Here is a 17,669-nt window from a genome sequence, read left to right on the forward strand (position 1 = left end):
TCGTGCCAAAAGACAAGGAAGTATTCAAAGACAGAGGAGCTAGCTGGAAAGGATTCTTACTGGCCAAATTGGAAACAATTTGAGCATCAAAATAAATAATGACTACAGTTGGTAACACAATGAATAAAACAAAATCCACATGTTCACAGTGATATTCAAAACAAAAGAGAGAGGAAGGGAAATACCAGCCAATAAAAACGGAAGGAATGATAGAATTGGAAAACAGTACTTTGCAGCCCCCAGTAAAATAAGTGATTTAGGCAAAGATTAACAATGGAACCATTGGATGAAAGGTTATCAGAGAGTAAGACAGTCTCATTGGGTTAAAATAACACCCACAGATGACTTACAAATTACCAAGTGGAAGATTTTTCTTTACAATGGAGAGATCTGGTAGTCACCATCTTAACCAAGCAATCAAACTGAGCATCACTAATAGTGCAACAATTATGCACCTTCTGATGTGATATAATCCAAAATACACAATACCACCTATGAATTACTTCTGCCAAAGTAATTAACATACTTCTAACCAAGCCTCATGACCTACATTCCAGTTTACAGAAAATACAGGGATAGAGGAACAGTTAAATTATACCAAGAGAAATCAAAAAGACAAATTGACAGTGTGGAACATACTCTAAGATAACTGACCTGTGACAAAGGCTCTCTCCTTGACCAGACTTAAGTCAGGTTCCTTTGAACCCTCTTTCCACTAGGCCTTGACCTTGGTCCCCACCCTGTCTTGGGCCTACCCAACCCAATCTTTGCAGAGTGCTGCTAAATCATCCCTCCACCCTCACTCTCTGATCACCCTTAATATCTGATCCAGTTGGTCCTCTTCTACCCACGACAATGTCTAAGGACTTAACCTATCTTTAACAAGATTCCCCCTGCCCTGCTCCACCACATCTCCTATTAGTACATCTCCATCCACTGACTCCCTCATCTGCTCTTTGTCTGTAAATCCCCACCTGTCCTTGTTGAATTTGGAGTCGAGCTCCCTCTCTCTCCCCTGTTACAATAATCTTGAATAATGTCTTCTTTATAGTTTGAGAATCTTTTTTCTTTAACACCTGGATACTTCAAAGAATTAATGTCATTTTTTTTTTTTTTTTTGCGGTACGTGGGCCTCTCACTGTTGTGGCCTCTCCCGCTGTGGAGCACAGGCTCCGGACGCGCAGGCTCAGCAGCCATGGCTCACGGGCCCAGCCGCTCTGCGGCATGTGGGATCCTCCCAGACCAGGACACGAACCCGTGTCCCCTGCATCGGCAGGCAGACTCCCAACCACTGCGCCACCAGGGAAGCCCTAATGTCATTTTTTAAAAGGGTGGATTACTGCAGAATAAAAGAAATTAGAGAAATTAAAATAATTTAATTACATTCTTTTAATTAAATAGAATTAAAAGAAGTTATATAGCAATCAAATGAATATCAGATACTTTGGATGGATCTTGACCAAAAAAGAAAAAAAAAATCTGCAAAAGTTATTTTGAGGACAATTGGATCCTTTTGATTATGGATTGGAAATTATAGAATTATTCTTAATTTTCTTAGGTGTGGTAATGGTATTGATTATGAGGAGAATGTCCTTACTCCTATGAAATACCTGCATTTTGGTAACTCCTGTACTTAGAGGTTGTATTAGTTTTCTAGAACTGCTATAACAAATTACCACAAACTGGGTGGTTTACAACAACAGAAATGTATCCTCTCTCAGTTCTGGAGGCTAGAAGTCTCAAATCAAGGTATCAGCTGGACCATGCTCTGTCTGAAGGCCCTAGGGGAAGATCCATCCTTGCTTCTTCTTACTACCTTCTGGTAGTTGCTGGCAATCCTTGGTGTTCCTTGGTTTATGACAGCATTAACTGTATCTCTGCCTTCATGGTCACTTGTCCTTCCCTGTGTATCTCTCTGTGACTTCAATCTCTCTCTCCCCTTATAAGGACATCAGTTATTGGGTTTAGGGCCCACCCTAACCCAATATTCTCTCATCTTAACTTGATTACATCTGCAAAGACCCTATTTATAATAAGGTCACATTCACTGGTACCAAGATGTTAGGACTTCAACCTATCTTTGGGGGGAATATAATTCAACCCACAACAAGAATAAAATGTCAGGATGTCTGAAATTTACTTTCAGATGTCTCAGCAAAAGATTTTATAGTTAGAGAAAGAGAGAAAGGGAAAAAAAACCCCCAAATGTCATGAAATGTTAATAATTGTAGAATCTAGGTGGAAGGTATAGGGTGAGCATTATAGTCTTTCAACTTTTCTGTAAGTTTGAAATTTTCAAAATAAGAAGTTGAAGGAAAAACAGATTCCTAGCAATTCCCCCATCCACAATCCTGTTCCGTTTCATATATCTGAGGCAGACCCAGGAATATACTTTTAATAAACGTTCCCTTTTTGAGGGGGGGGGGGCGGGCACACCACCTGGCATGTGAGATCTTAGTTCCCCAACCAGGAATTGAACCTGCGCCCCCTGCATTGGAAGCATGGGGTCTTAACCACTGGACAGCCAGGGAAGTCCCAGGGTTCCCATTTTTAATAAGCACTTGAAGGTGCTTCTAATGCACTGCTAGGGTTGAAATGTACTAGTTGATGTCATAAACTCACATGGATATTATTTATATCCCCTGCCACCTTTTACTCTAAGATGTTTCCTTTTGAGAACATAAATTTATGTAAAATTAAATCAACCAACACAGCATGCACATACATTCACACAAAGATGGTGAATATTTTAGTGAACACTGATCAATGTAACAATGTCTAACAATTTATTATTAGATATGTATTTCACAACAGAGAAATATATCCAAAGTAAATTTATTTCCCTTGAACATCAACAGGCTTCAGCTAGGATTTTTCTGATCTCTCTCTCTGCTCTTCTCTCTCTTCTGGATATATGCCTTTTTTTAAAAAAAAAAAAAGTGTCTTTACTCATATTTTAGTGGGGTTTTGGGAGGAGGCTGAAGCTTATACACATGTTCAATCTGCTATGTTTAATGGGGAGTCCTCAGAACCCACAGTTTTCAACCCCAGTTTTATTGAAGTCAGCTTCCTCATGTAAACTAGCCCCAATTTAAAAATGGAAGTCAAGGAGAAATGTGACTCAGTTCACACAGTTTGAAGACCACTTTCCAAAAATGCTTTTGGCCTGTGTGGTTAAGTCTGAATGATCAGTCTGAGTATAACTGTCCGACCATCATGTGTGGACTGTGTATACGCAGCCCAAACCCAGAGCCCCAGGCTTGTCCTTTCTGATGAAACACCAGGGCCCACAAACAGAAGGTTCCTCTTCTCTCACCATGGAATAAACAGGAAGGTCTCTTGGGACTGTGGTCTTAGGACTATAGCTCTGCCCCTAATTTCTGCAGACCCTTTACCAAGAATTGAGTCATTGCAACACCACGCTCAGCCAGCTGCCTCAGCACAAGAAAAGCTTTGCTGTGGTATGAGGTTTTGTGGGCTGCAAACTACATCTAGGTCAGCAAATTAAACTCCACAGGGTGGTTACCAAGTCCAGCTTCATCTAGCTAAAGGGCTGTCTGATTTCACCCTTTGGGCATTGGCCCATCTGCATGTGTTTAAGGTACAACACTTCAGGCCTAAACCCCTCGATGACACATGCCTAAATTCAGAATCTTATTTACTCCACCAGGGCTCCGGGGTATGTGAGAGTAACAATACTCCATCCCAGCAGATATCTTGAGATTTGTGTGTGTGTGTTGGGACAAAGTGGGGAAGTGGCACTGTATTTCTTTGTTCCTCAGTTTCACTCACTGTTTCTTTCCTGCCACTTGTGTTTCTTTCCTGCCATGTTAACCCAATCATGAGCCTTTTTTCTCAGTTCCCTTTCATGGAAGTTTTTCAGAATGATTTCACAACAGATGGCCAACTGGTCTACTACCTAGATAGAGCTTTACAAAGGAAGTATCTAGATGGGGTAGGGTGTGTCACCTTGGTTCAGGAACTGGGTTGCAGATTTATAGTGGATAAAGTCTGCAGAGATTAAACCTTGTTAAAAATTCAAAACAAGTCAGCAGATACTTCTGTGAAGGCCTGATGCTATCTGGGGCTCTGGAATACAGAAAAGAAAACCAGAGTTGCTGTCTTCCAGGACCTCTTTAACTATGAAGGTAGGATTAACATTCTAGTGGATACCTACATTTTTCACTACCTAGCACCCATGCATGCTTTTCCTGGTAATAATACCCCAAGTTCACTCTGGGAAGAACCCCTCCTCCATCCTTAGTCTGTGTGCTTTCAATGCCTGGTTCTAGAGCTGAGGTATAGACTTAAGGCCAGGCCACAGTGACCGGTTTAGAGATGGGCATGAAGCCTAATAAAAGCCAATGATATACATGAGACGTTTGCTGATACTGTTTGGGGAAAGGTATGAGATACTTTTTGCTAGGATTACCACCAATAAGGATGATGTGAACCTGGAGCTGCCAAAAGCCACACGATAGAGCCTAAGAATGAGGCCAACACAGCAAAAGACAGAGCAGAATGAAACAGAGAAACTGACTTACTTAGTCAAGCCATTCTTGATGTTCCATATATTCCTAGACTTTTCTGCTAATTGTCCCAGTAGTTATTTTTATTTGTTTAAGCTAGTTAGACGGGGGTTTCTTTAAGATGCAACTAAAATGCTCTGTGTTGCAACTCAAAGGTTGAATAGTGTCCCCCTCAAAATTCACATCCACCCAGAATTTCAGAATGTGACCTTATTTGAAAATATCGTCTTTGAAGATGTAATTAGCTAAGGATGTTAAGTCGAAATCATCTTGGATACAGGGTATGCCCCAAATCTAATGACTGGTATCCTTACAAGATGAGGCGAAGACTAAAAAAGACACAGAGACACAGAGAAGAAAGCCATGTGAGAGAGACAGGGATTGGAGTCATGCTACTAAAGGCTTAGGAATGCCTCGTGCCACCAGAAGCTAGGAAGAGGCAGGGAAGTATCCTCTGACAGAGCATTCAGAGGGAGCATGGTCCTTCTGATAGCTTGATTTTGAACTTCTAGCCTCTAACTGTAAAATTTCCATTGTTTTAAGCCAGTTTGTGTCCTTTGTTACAGCAGCCCTAGGAAACGAAAATACTGTAATATGTGAAATAATTCAATAATTTATTGGCACCTAATATGTGTCCAAAGAGGTTTTAGCATAAAATTCAGAGAAAAGGGATATGGAGAATGTAGAGGGATATTTGAGCTGGGACATCATGAAGCCTGAAGAACTGTCTGCCCCAACTGTCTGCCCCACCATGGGTGCCTCTGGAAGTTCCTGGAGAAACTAGAATTTATGGTCTCTGAACTCCTCTTTCTGGCCTTCTGGCAGGCCATTCTCCTAACATATGGACTTCTTCAGCAAGAAAATGAGCTCTGTTGGATAGAATTGAAAATATTTCTCCTAGCTTGTTCTTTGTCTTTTGACTTTGTTTAGAGTGATTTTTGCCCAGTAGAATTTTTATTAGTCAAATTTTTAAATTTCTTTATGGCTAATTTTCCCCCCCAATTCCCCTGTGTTTTCATCAAGTGTGCTATACTGTGGAGTAAGTTATTTCTTTTCCAATTTTTTTCTTCTTGTGGTAAAATACACGTAACATACAATTTACTATCTTTCTTTTTTTTTTTTTGGCTGCATCGTGCAGCTTGTGGGATCTTAGTTCCCCAATCAGGGATCGAACCCAGGCCCCCAGCAGTAGAAGTATGGAGCCCTAACCACTGGACCACCAGGGAATTCCCTTAATCATTTTTAAATATATAGTTCATGGTATTAAGTACATTTGTATTTTTTTTTTTTTTTTTTGCGGTACGCGGGCCTCTCACTGTTGTGGCCTCTCCCGCTGCGGAGCACAGGCTCCGGACGCGCAGGCTCAGCGGCCGTGGCTCACGGGGCCAGCCGCTCCGCGGCACGTGGTATCCTCCCGGACCGGGGCACGAACCCGCGTCCCCCGCATCGGCAGGCGGACTCTCAACCACTGCGCCACCAGGGAAGCCCAGTACATTTGTATTTTTATGTAACCATCAACACCATCCATCTCCAGAACTCTTTTCATCTTACAAAACTTTAATTATACCCATTGAACAATAACTCTCCATTTCACCCTTCACCCAGCCCCTGGCAACCACCATTCTACTTTTTGTCTCTATGATTTTGACTAAGTAAAACGTAGCTTTCTTTTATCTTTACTGTGTTTCCCTTCACTGCACTTCCATCACCTTTATTGGGTGTTCCCAAAAAATAGCAACAGTAATAATAGTACCATTTGTTGTGTCCAGGCATTGTACCCAGGGCTTAAGTACAACGGCTCTAATCTTTCCAGTATCTCTACAAGGCAGGTAGTATTCTGCCCATTTTACAGATGAGGAAAGTGTGGTCCAAAGAAGTTACACAAATTGCCCCAGTTAAGGGTCTCACAGCTCTTAATTGGAAAAGGGAAAAGTTGTGCTTGCGTTTGTCCAAGCCAAAGCCACGGTTCCTCTCACAATACCATTCAGAAGCCTTGTATCTATGCCCTCAGACTACAGACTGCTGATCTTGTCTCTCAAATGTTGATTATTCTATACAAATAGATGAAGAGATATACCATGTTCTTGGATTGGAAGAATCAACATTGTGAAAATGACTCTACTACCCAAAGCAACCTACAGATTCAATGCAATCCCTATCAAACTACCAATGGCATTTTTCACAGAACTAGAACAAAAAATTTCACAATTTGTATGGAAACACAAAAGACCCTGAATAGCCAAAGCAATATTGAGAACGAAAAATGGAGCTGGAGGAATCAGGCTCCCTGACTTCAGACTATACTACAAAGCTACAGTAATCAAGACAGTATGGTACTGGCACAAAAACAGAAAGATAGATCAATGGAACACGATAGAAAGCCCAGAGATAAACCCACGCACATATGGTCACCTTATCTTTGATAAAGGAGGCAAGAATATACAGTGGAGAAAAGACAGCCTCTTCAATACGTGGTGCTGGGAAAACTGGACAGGTACATGTACAAGTATGAAATTAGAACACTCCCTAACATCATACACCAAAATAAACTCAAAATGGATTAAAGACCTAAATGTAAGGCCAGACACTATCAAACTCTTAGAGGAAAACATAGGCAGAACACTCTATGACATAAATCACAGCAGGATCCTTTTTGACCCACCTCCTAGAGAAATGGAAATAAAAACAAAAATAAACAAATGGGAACTAACGGAACTTCAAAGCTTTTGCACAGCAAAGGAAAACATAAACAAGGCGAAAAGACAACCCTCAGAATGGGAGAAAATATTTGCACGTGAAGCAATTGACAAAGGATTAATCTCCAAAATTTACAAGCAGCTCATGCAGCTCAATAACAAAAAAACAAACAACCCAATCCAAAAATGGGCGGAAGACCTAAATAGACATTTCTCCAAAGAAGATATACAGAAGGCCAACAAACATATGAAAGAATGCTCAACATCAGTAATCATTAGAGAAATGCAAATCAAAACTACAGTGAGATATTACCTCACACCAGTCAGAATGGCCATCATCAAAAAATCTAGAAACAATAAATGCTGGAGAGGGTGTGGAGAAAAGGGAACCCTCTTGCACTGTTGGTGGGAATGTAAATTGATATGGCCACTATGGAGAACAGTATGGTGGTTCCTTACAAAACTACAAATAGAACTACCATACGACCCAGCAATCCCACTACTGGGCATATACCCTGAGAAAACCATAATTCAAAAAGAGTCATGTACCACAATGTTCACTGCAGCTCTATTTACAATAGCCAGGACATGGAAGCAACCTAAGTGTCCATCAACAGATGAATGGATAAAGAAGATGTGGCACATATATACAATGGAATATTACTCAGCCATAAAAAGAAACAAAATTGAGTTATTTGTAATGAGGTGGATGGACCTAGAATCTGTCATACAGAGTGAAGTAAGTCAGAAAGAGAAAAACAAATGCCGTATGCTAACACATATATATGGAATCTAAGGAAAAAAGAAAAGGTCATGAAGAACCTAGGGGTAAGACGGGAATAGAGACACAGACCTACTAGAGCATGGACTTGAGGATATGGGGAGGGGGAAGGGTAAGCTGTGACAAAGCGAGAGAGAGGCATGGACATATATACACCACCAAAGGTAAGGTAGATAGCTAGTGGGAAGCAGCCGCATAGCACAGGGAGATCAGCTCGGTGCTTTGTGACTGCCTGGAGGGGTGGGATGGGGAGGGTGGGATGGAGGGAGACGCAAGAGGGAAGAGATATGGGAACATATGTATATGTATAACTGATTCACTTTGTTATAAAGCAGAAACTAACATGCCATTGTAAAGCAATTATACTCCAATAAAGATGTTAAAAAAAATGTTGATTATTCCTAGTTTGACCCTCATAGGAAAAACTTATTTTCAATTATTGCATATAACTTTTTCACCTTGTGTCCTAGTTAAAAACAAAGCTCTATTAATATCACGGGAGAACAAAAGGAAATAGCTATTAAAAAGCAAATTCTATTCCCCTTGGTCAAATTCCAAAGTATAAGACAAGTATAGCCCCCAGTGGCTCCCATGCTCTGGTCCCCCCTCCACTTTCTGCTCTCAGGTGGGTGACCTCCAGCTGCCATCTGGTTTTGTCCTAACCACAGGAAAGCACAAGAGAGTTTGAACTTTGCCCCATTTGAACTCTTTTTCCTGTGTGAGAGCTGTGCTTCATTTAAGGAAGTGCAAACAATGGTGAATGATACTTGTATGTTTGCTAGGGCTGCCCTAATGATGTGACTTACATGACAGAAATGTTTCATACTTCTGGTGACTAGACATTTGAGGTGAAGGTGTGAGCAGGGTTAGTTTCTTTTGAGGACTCTTCCCTTAGATTGTAGATAGCTGTCTTCTCCTTGTTCCTTCATATCGTGTATTAGTCTGCGTGGGCTGCCATAACAAAATACCATAGACTGTGTGGCTTAAACGACAGATATTTGTTTTCTCACAGCTCTGGAGGTCAGAGTCCAAGATGAAGGTGCTGGCCTGGTCAGGCTCTGGTGAGAGCTCCCTTCTTGGCTCAGAGGCAGTCACCTTCTCACTGTCTCCTCACATGGTGGAGAGGGTTCTAGGGGTCTCTTTCTGTTCTTACAAAAGGGTACTAATCCTGTCATGAGGGCCTGTCTTAGCTCAGGCTGCTATAACAAAATACCATAAACTGGGTGGCTTATAAACAACAGTTTATTCCTCATAGTTCTAGAGGCTGGAAGTCTAAGCTCAGAGTGCCAACATTGGTCATGTTCTGCTGAGGGCCTTCTTCCAGGTTGCAGATTACTGACTTCTTGCATCCTCATGTGGCAGAGAGCAGAGCACAGGAAGCAAGCTCCCTTGTGACTCTTGGAAGGGCACTAATCCTATTCACGAGAGCTCCACCCTTACGACCTCATCTTATGCTTATTAGCACAGAAGCCAAACCAAAACCAGCAGTCCCCTGCCCTAAGCTTTCTCACCACCAGGATCTGCTTGTGGTAGCCAATGGCAACTCTTCTAGCTATTTTCTCTGATACTTATCTCCATGTTTAAGAATACTGTGCTTCTACTGCTATTTCTTTCGTTTTGTTTTCCTTTTTGGCCGCGCCACATGGCTTGCAGGATCTTAGTTCCACGACCAGGGATTGAACCCCGGGCCAAGGCAGTGAATGCACCGAGTCCTAACCACTGAACTGCCAGGGAATTCTCTACTGCTGTTTCTTAATTTATCATGTTTAGACATTCTCCACCGACTCTGGTAGGTGAGTACCTAACTCTCTCACATGTACAGCCATCACTTCCCCTCCCCCCATCATCCCAACATAGCACAACTTTGGAAGAATAAATAGTTGGTATTTACATTATAATGACTATACAAGTATCATTCACTGCTGAGCCAAGTGAACATTACTTATCTCTGTTCTCAGGCAGCCTTCAGTGTTCTGAAAGTTAATGATGGCCTCGTTTTTTTAATTCATTTTATGTTCTATGACTCATCATTAGTGTTCTCTAAAAGCTTTAACATCTCTGCCAAAGGCCTTCCCATGATATTTTCCATATGCTCAAGCACATCAGTTCCATTTCTTCTTCCCCAGAGCCTCTCAGGAGGCTTCCTTCCTCCTGCACCCGAGCTGACTGGGCTCTGGCTTAATGCTCTGCTGTTAGTCCTAGGACTTTGCTCACACCTCAGTGATGGATACCCTAGTCGCTATGTTGAGGATCCCACCTCTCTCTCTCTCCCTCTCTCTCCTCCCTCACTTTAAAAAAATTTTTATTTCCTCCTTTTAATGAAGGAGGAAGTGTCTACTAGTGTCCTAATAAAATTCACTTGAGAGTGTACTCAGATAATTTTGTGACTGGGTGAAAAACTATGCATTGCTTAGAGCACATCCTTTCTGAGTTTTCTGATTTTGATTCTATGCGGGCTCTACATTTCATTGCCTTTGAGCTATTTCACAACTCTGTAAATTGTAGGTAATTGATAGCAATGCCAAATAATTCTTATCTAGAGATATGCAAATAAATAACCCACAGTCCCTCTCCCCACCCCACATAAGGCTCCCTACAAAAGGCAGTTTCATATCCGTTTATAAATTCATTTCAAAATTCCTTTTTTCCATATAAATGTGTGCTTCCTTGACTTCTTTAAACTGGTTGTAACATCTTACTGGTTCCCTCATTAATAATGAGGTAAGATATTTTACACACGTTCATTTTATATTTGTGAGAGTCATGATTTTACCTTTTAAAAAAATATTCCTTTAATAGAAGTGTATTTTTAAAGTCACTGAAGTCTGAAAATATCTTTGTTCTTCTTTCACACTTGAGTGATAGATGGGTTGGGTATAAAATTATAGGTAAAATATCCAATGCCACAACTATACCCCAATTTAAAAAAAAAAATCCAATGCCACTTTGACTCCTGTTTCTTTGCATATAACTAGTTTCCAACACTCCCCCTCCATCCTATTTGTTTGTTTGCTTCTTTATCCATGGGATTCAGAAATGTCATAATAATATGCCCTGGTGAAGGTCTTTTTCACTCATTCTGCCATGCACTTCAGTGGATCTTTACATCTAGAGACACTTGCCCTTCAGGTCTAGAAATAAATTTATATATGATTTTCTCTTCCTGGAACTCCTTATATTTGGATGTTGAATGCCTAAATAGATCTAGCTCTCTCATCTTCCTCACCATTCTCATTATTGTATTAATTTGTTTCCCTACCTATTAATGAGGTTGAGTAGCTTCCATATTTAATTGTCCACTTAGCTTCTCAATTATTCTTTTTCTATTAAATAGAATTTTGATGTAAAACAATTGAATATAAACCGATAGCTTGTCAGCATATCACTACATTTCAAAGGATGACAATTTTGAGGAAGATTGATTTATATCACCTAGGTAAAATTGGTGCCTTGTCTTTTTTTTTTTTTGGCTGCGTTGGGTCTTCGTTGCTGCACGCGGGCTTTCTCTGGTTGTGGCGAGCGGGGGCTACTCTTTGTTGCGGTGCGCAGGCTTCTCACTGTGGTGGCTTCTCTTGTTGTGGAGCACAGGCTTTAGGCTCGCGGGCTTCAGTAGTTGCAGCACGCAGGCCAGTAATTGTGGCTCGTGGGCTCTAGAGCACAGGCTCAGTAGTTGTGGCACATGGGCTTAGTTGCTCTGCGGCATGTGGGATCTTCCTGGACCAGGGCTCGAACCCGTGTCCCCTGCATTGGCAGGCGGATTCTCAACCACTGAGCCACCAGGGAAGTCCCACCTTACTTGTGTTGCAAGCCACAGAGTTTCCGACATTTTATACAAAATCTGGCATATAATAGTTGCTAAATATATCTTTGTTGAATAAACCCTCAACTTATAGATTCCTACTAAATCTTAATCTAGTTCTTCCTCCAGGGTTAAATAGCAAATAATCTTTCTTAACTTTTCATTCTGGAAAAATAAAAATAATATTTTTCAAGTATTTGCTATTTGTCCTGTTCTAAGCTCTTTAGGTGTGGTGATTAATCCTTACAACAATCCAATGAGATAGGTATTATTACTATCTGCATTTTGAAGGTAAAGAAATTTATCTGAAAGCTTCATTAGCTGAGCTGGTATTTGGCTCCAAAGATTATACTTTTAACCATCATATTAGGTGCCTCTCTGGTTGGCTCAGCTCACAAGCCAATTCTGATCTATTTATAGTAGCTGCCAGGCACACATTGTTGAGAATTCTGGGGCAGCATTTAGGTTGCATGGAAAAAACAATCTGCCTTGATTGATTAATGATGTCTGCCACAGGCCCAGGAATGGCGAGTCGGGTTTTTTGGTTTTTTTTTAACACTGCTTACTCATTCCTTGGAGAAAGAGATTATCTTTGGGGTTATACATAGCTCTAGTGGTTTTGAAATTAGGGTATGTTGACATCCAAAGTGTTTAAAGGCTGCTTTGTTTCTTTGCTGTAGCAGGAGAATATTTTAACTGCCTGTTTATAATTTATCTGAGAGAAGCACTGGTAATTAGGCATCTGATCACTCCTCTGATTCCCTTGCTTCTTCCTTTTCCTGTGACAACAGAAAGTCAGGAAAATAATCACATTGCCTCACGATACCAGTGGGCCATATAAAAAGCCCCGTGCTGTTGTTTTTCCAATCACTGGTTTTCTTGACAGCCAGCATTTAAACCATTCCAAACACCCCTCCCGTCAATCGTTAGAAATGACCGTAGGATTGGTCTCTTTACTAACCTTCCTACTACGTCCCAAACAGTTTTACAACTTGGCTTCAGCTGCAGGGCAGTCCAGCTTTTAAAGGAATTATATCCCTTTCCCAGAATAGCCATTAAACAGAACTTAACACAGTTTTAAGGGAGGTATAAAGTGACTTTTTCCCATCTCTCCCTGCTTTTCAAAGTGCCCTTTTACACTCAGAACCAGCATCTATTTGTTTAGGACAGTTTATAAGGTGTTCACTATTGACTTTCTCATCCTTTAACAATTTTTTTTTCAGCTAAATAATATACATTTATTGAGAATTCCTGGGATAGCTGTTATTTCCTCTTAACTACAGGGCAGGGAACCAAGCAGAGAAAAAAAAATCACCAAGAAAGCCCACGACCCTGATTCCTCTGGCTGAGCAAAGGGAAGAGGAAAGTTGCTCCAGGGGGCAGTGCTCACGAAGGCAACAGCGTTTTGCAGGAGGCCTGCGGAGGAAGTCCCATGACACCGGGGGTGGGTGGAGGCTGCTTCTCCCCCAGTGGCTCCTCTATTTCAGTTTCTTGAGGGGGCTCCTCTGGCCCTTGATGACGCCTTTCTCTCGGAAGTTCCACAGGGCCATCAACAGAAAGCCAAGTGTGGCCCCGGATTGTAATAAGCATCTTGGAGATGGTGGGGCTGCTCAGACCTTGCCCACTTTGCAGCGGACAGGGCTCCCACTGAGGGGGATGCTATGCGCCAAGCGTCCCCCATCAGGGCGAAGGAGGAAGACCTCGGGCTGCCTCCCAGACAGATGCTGCAGGTCAGCAGACCCCCACAGAGCCTCCGGAGGGACCCTTCGCACTTCAGCTATCCAGTCCGTGATCCTCCCATAAGGCGGACAGCCTGCTGCACCCAGGAAGGAGGGGCATCCATCTCATCTTCCTGTTGACATGGCACCTCCTGGGACGGTGATCACATGAGATGTTCACATGTAAGACAAGAAGCTTCCACCACCCCTTTGCCATCTGCTGTATCCCATGATCTACAATGTTCAAGCTCAGCCCCAGAGAGCCCCCTCCAGGGCGCATCCCACAGACCTGCCACGATCTTGGCATGCACAGCAAACCCATAGCCAAATGTGCCCGATCTGAACACATCTTCAAGGCCCAAACCCTCGCTGGATGTTCCTTTTCTGCTGTTATTTATTTTTAATTTTGTTAATGTGAAATCACATATGTATAGTTTAAAAACAATACTAAAGCCAATCCCCTAGTACTCATAATCCAGGTTAAGAAATATAACATTAGTAAAGCTTTGGGGCTTGTGCTAGTTTCCCATGGCTGCTATAACAAATGATCACAAACTGACTGGCTTAAAACAAGGGAAATTTATTCTCTCACAGTTCTGGGGGCTAGAAGTCTGCAATCAAGGTGTCTGAAGGCTCCTGAGGAAAGTCTTTGCCTTTTCCTAGCTTCTGGTGGCTCCCAGCAATCCTTGGCGTTCCTTGGCTTGTAGCTGCATCACTCCAATCTCTGCTTCCATGGTCACCGGCCTTCTTCCCTCTCCTTTCTCTTATAAAGACACCAGTCATTGGATTAGGACCCACTCTAATCCAGTCAGTATGACCCATCTTAACTTGAGTAAGTCTGCAAAGATGCTCTTTCCAAATAAGGTCACATTCACAGGCAATGGGGGTGAGGACTTGAACATATTTTGGGGGGACACAATTCAATGTCCTACAGAGCCCTTGCTGTGTTCCTCCTCCATCATATCCCTTCCCCAAAGAGGCAACCACTTGGCTGATTTTTGCATTAATCTTTTTTTTTTTAACCTTTAAAATAGTTCACCACCTAAATCTGTATACCTAACGCAAAAACTATTGAGTTTTGAAACGCTGAGTTTTAAGCACAAGTCTAGCTGAATAAGGTAAGGGCAGTACTGCCATTTCTGGATGAAGGCTCCCACGATGAGATGCTCCAAAAAGAGTCTTCAGCTCAGAAAGTGTTCAGAGCCCCGCTGGGGGACAGTGGGTACAGTTTGGAAAACTCAGCACTTACCAGAATTAGGGCACTTGTGTGGACAAGGGACTGGGCCCCTGGCAGGAAGATGGTTGGGTAAGTGGGCTGCATCCTGAGTGCTGGTAAGCTCACACGGGATGGTGGGGAGCCCCTAGGATGGCTCCCATGATCCCTCCCTCGCCTTCACTCCCACTTCCAGAGGGACTGGGGCTGATGCTCCTGTACCCTCTAGGGATTCCATGGCTTCTCGCTTTCCCACCGGCCCCCTGTGACTCCGCCTTTCAGCTCTGCCACTTCACCCTCCTCCTGGGTTTGTATATTATCGCTTAAATCCCTCTGCTGTAGTTTTAGTGGAGTTTCACTAGGGAAAAGATGCATGTGTTCAATGTACTGTCTCCACCTTGAGAGCTTTCTCGTGGTCTCACTTTTCTACTGAGCTGTGTTTTAGGATTTCTTCCTTCATTCACTCACTCTGCTGTCTGCAAGGCTGGGCTGTCAGGAGGGACAGAGCTGACAGTAGTTGAGCTGACAGTAGTTGGGAAGACAGACAAGGAAATCAGTCATTATGACGCAGCAGTAGTGCTTAAAATATGGTTCCTGGACCACCTATGCAAGCATCTCCCTGACGTTTGGTCAAAATGCTGAGCCCTGAAGGTCGGGCAGAGGCCCAGGGAGGATAAAGACTCCAGACGGGGGAGCTGCCGTCAGCTGTTTGAGGCTGGTTGGAGCCAAGGCTGGGGGAGCCCACCCAGAAAAAAGTGTGAGGGGCCACGCACTGGCCAAGGACTGAGTGGGGAGAACGGCAGTATCTGTGGGCTGAGCACAGGGGGAGACCTCAAGGGGGAGACTGAGAAGAAGAGGTGGGAGGATGGTGTGTGTGTTGACGGCTGTCACAAAGGTTTCCAAAATCCAGGTTTTCAAAAGTAGCACAGAAACCAGTCCTCTGTGATCCCCTTATATGAGGTACCTAGGGTCGTCAAATTCAGAGAAACACAAGGCAGAATGGTGCTTACCAGGGGACGGGGAAGGTGGGGCAGCGGGAAGCAGAGTTTAACAAGTATAGACTTTTAGTTTTGCAAAAAGTTCTGAAGACTGGCTGCACAACAATGTGCATATATTCAACACTGCTGGACTGCATACTTAAAACTGGTTAAGATGATAAATTTTATGTTATGTGTTTGGTTTTTTTTTTTTTTTTACCACAACAAAAAATAATTTAAAAAGAAAAAAAAAAGTAACACAGAAACCAGGGCCTGTTTCTAACCTTCAAATTTCCTTGATTGGGCTTCCCTGGTGGCGCAGTGGATAAGAATCCGCCTGCCAATGCAGGGGACACAGGTTCAATCCCTGGTCCGGGAAGATCCCACATGCCACAGAGCAATTAAGTCCGTGCACCACAACTACTGAGCCTGTGCTCTAGAGCCCACGAGCCACAACTACTGAAGCCTGTGTGCCCAGAGCCCGTGCTCTGCAACAAGAGAAGCCAGAGAAGCTCGCGCACCACAACAAAGAGTTGCCCCCACTCGATGCAACTAGAGAAAGCCCGCATGCAGCAACGAAGACCCAACACAGCCAAAAAAAAAAAAAAAGTTCCTTGATTCTTTACCCTTTTGTGATCAGGCTGACTCAGCAGACCAGCGTTTCCCAAATGGGGACAAAGCTCCAGTGTCTGCTCATCGCCACTGGGGCGTGAGGGACTTTGTCTCCCCTACTTATCCAAGAGCACCCCCGGACACCGCATGCCAGGAGACGCAATCTAAGTAAAAGCTTGAGCCGGAAGCCAGGTCTCAGCATCTCCTCCAACCGTGTTGCCCCCTTCCCGTCCAGCACCCCCAGCTAATCAACCAAAGCTCCGTCTTGTGTGGCAGCTCCTGAAGTTTGCCTGTCACCAAAAGCTTCTGCTTTGTCTCCAAGGGCTCCAGTGTCCACTTTGGGTCCTGTGGTTTAGCCTCTGGAAATTCAAATGGATTCTGGCTGAATTTTATCACAAGATGGACTCTACACCCTGCCTCCTTGGTGCTCTGAGTAGGCCAGGTCGGGGGCATGATGGGTTATCAGGCTAGTGGGAGGGGAACGTAACTTGAGAGGCCCAGTGCATGTGGGGCCTCGAGATGGGGTCCAGCTACAGGGCCTGGCTCTGGGGAGCAGCATGGAAAGGTCTAGAGCTTCATCCAAGAAGTCACAGACTCTAATATAATAAAATAATTAGAGCCAACACTTAGCACCAACAATGTGCCGGGCATCCTTCCAAGCCCTTAATATTGATATGTGTGCACGAACTCAATGAATTCTCCCAGTGAACTTATGATGTCAATACTACAGCTGACTTTACTGATGCAGAAACAAGAGCACAGGGACGGGGTCTCTCTTTGCTGCATCTGCTGTGAGAATGAAAGCAATCAGGCAGTCGACGGTCCAGAAAATGTAGACATGACTCAGAAGGGATGCACAGGTGTCACAAAGGGCCCCACAGGAGGCTGCAGAGGGATTTGAATCACATCAGGGTCAAACTCAGTCTCCTTGGAAGGAAAAAGAAGAGGCTCTGGGTGGACAAATGGTGGGGAAATAGGAAGGAACTGGCTGTGGTTTGCACTGTCGGTTGTCAAGTACAGAATGTAATGGAGGGTGTTACCCAGGCTTCCATTCCAAGATGAGATCTGTGTGCTTCCCCATCACCGTTGTCATTCAAGAGGACAGGTCTCTGGTTGAAATCTGGAATTTCTTGTATGAGAAATATATCAGCAGCGTTTGAAAGTACTTGAACCAGGCGTTGCTTGTTCAATGTCTCAAGCCCAGAAAGAGGAGTTAATTCTTAAAGGAAAAGACATTGAACTTGTATCAAATTCAGGTTGTTACTTTGATCCTGCAAGCCACAACAGTTAGAAGGAAACCCAGACACTTCTGGATGGTATATGAAAAAGTCTCTGAAAAAGGAA

The 17,669-nt window shown here is 43.2% G+C and overlaps 1 pseudogene; it reads left to right on the forward strand.

Annotated features, from left to right (window-relative positions):
- Positions 1–13,949: 13,949 nt before the first annotated feature.
- LOC103091607 (60S ribosomal protein L9 pseudogene) lies at positions 13,950–17,616 on the forward strand (annotated as a pseudogene).
- The last annotated feature ends 53 nt before the right edge of the window (positions 17,617–17,669 follow it).

The sequence above is a fragment of the Lipotes vexillifer genome, unplaced genomic scaffold (genome assembly GCF_000442215.2).
Source record: "Lipotes vexillifer unplaced genomic scaffold, Lipotes_vexillifer_v1.1 scaffold71, whole genome shotgun sequence".
NCBI lineage: Eukaryota > Metazoa > Chordata > Mammalia > Artiodactyla > Lipotidae > Lipotes > Lipotes vexillifer.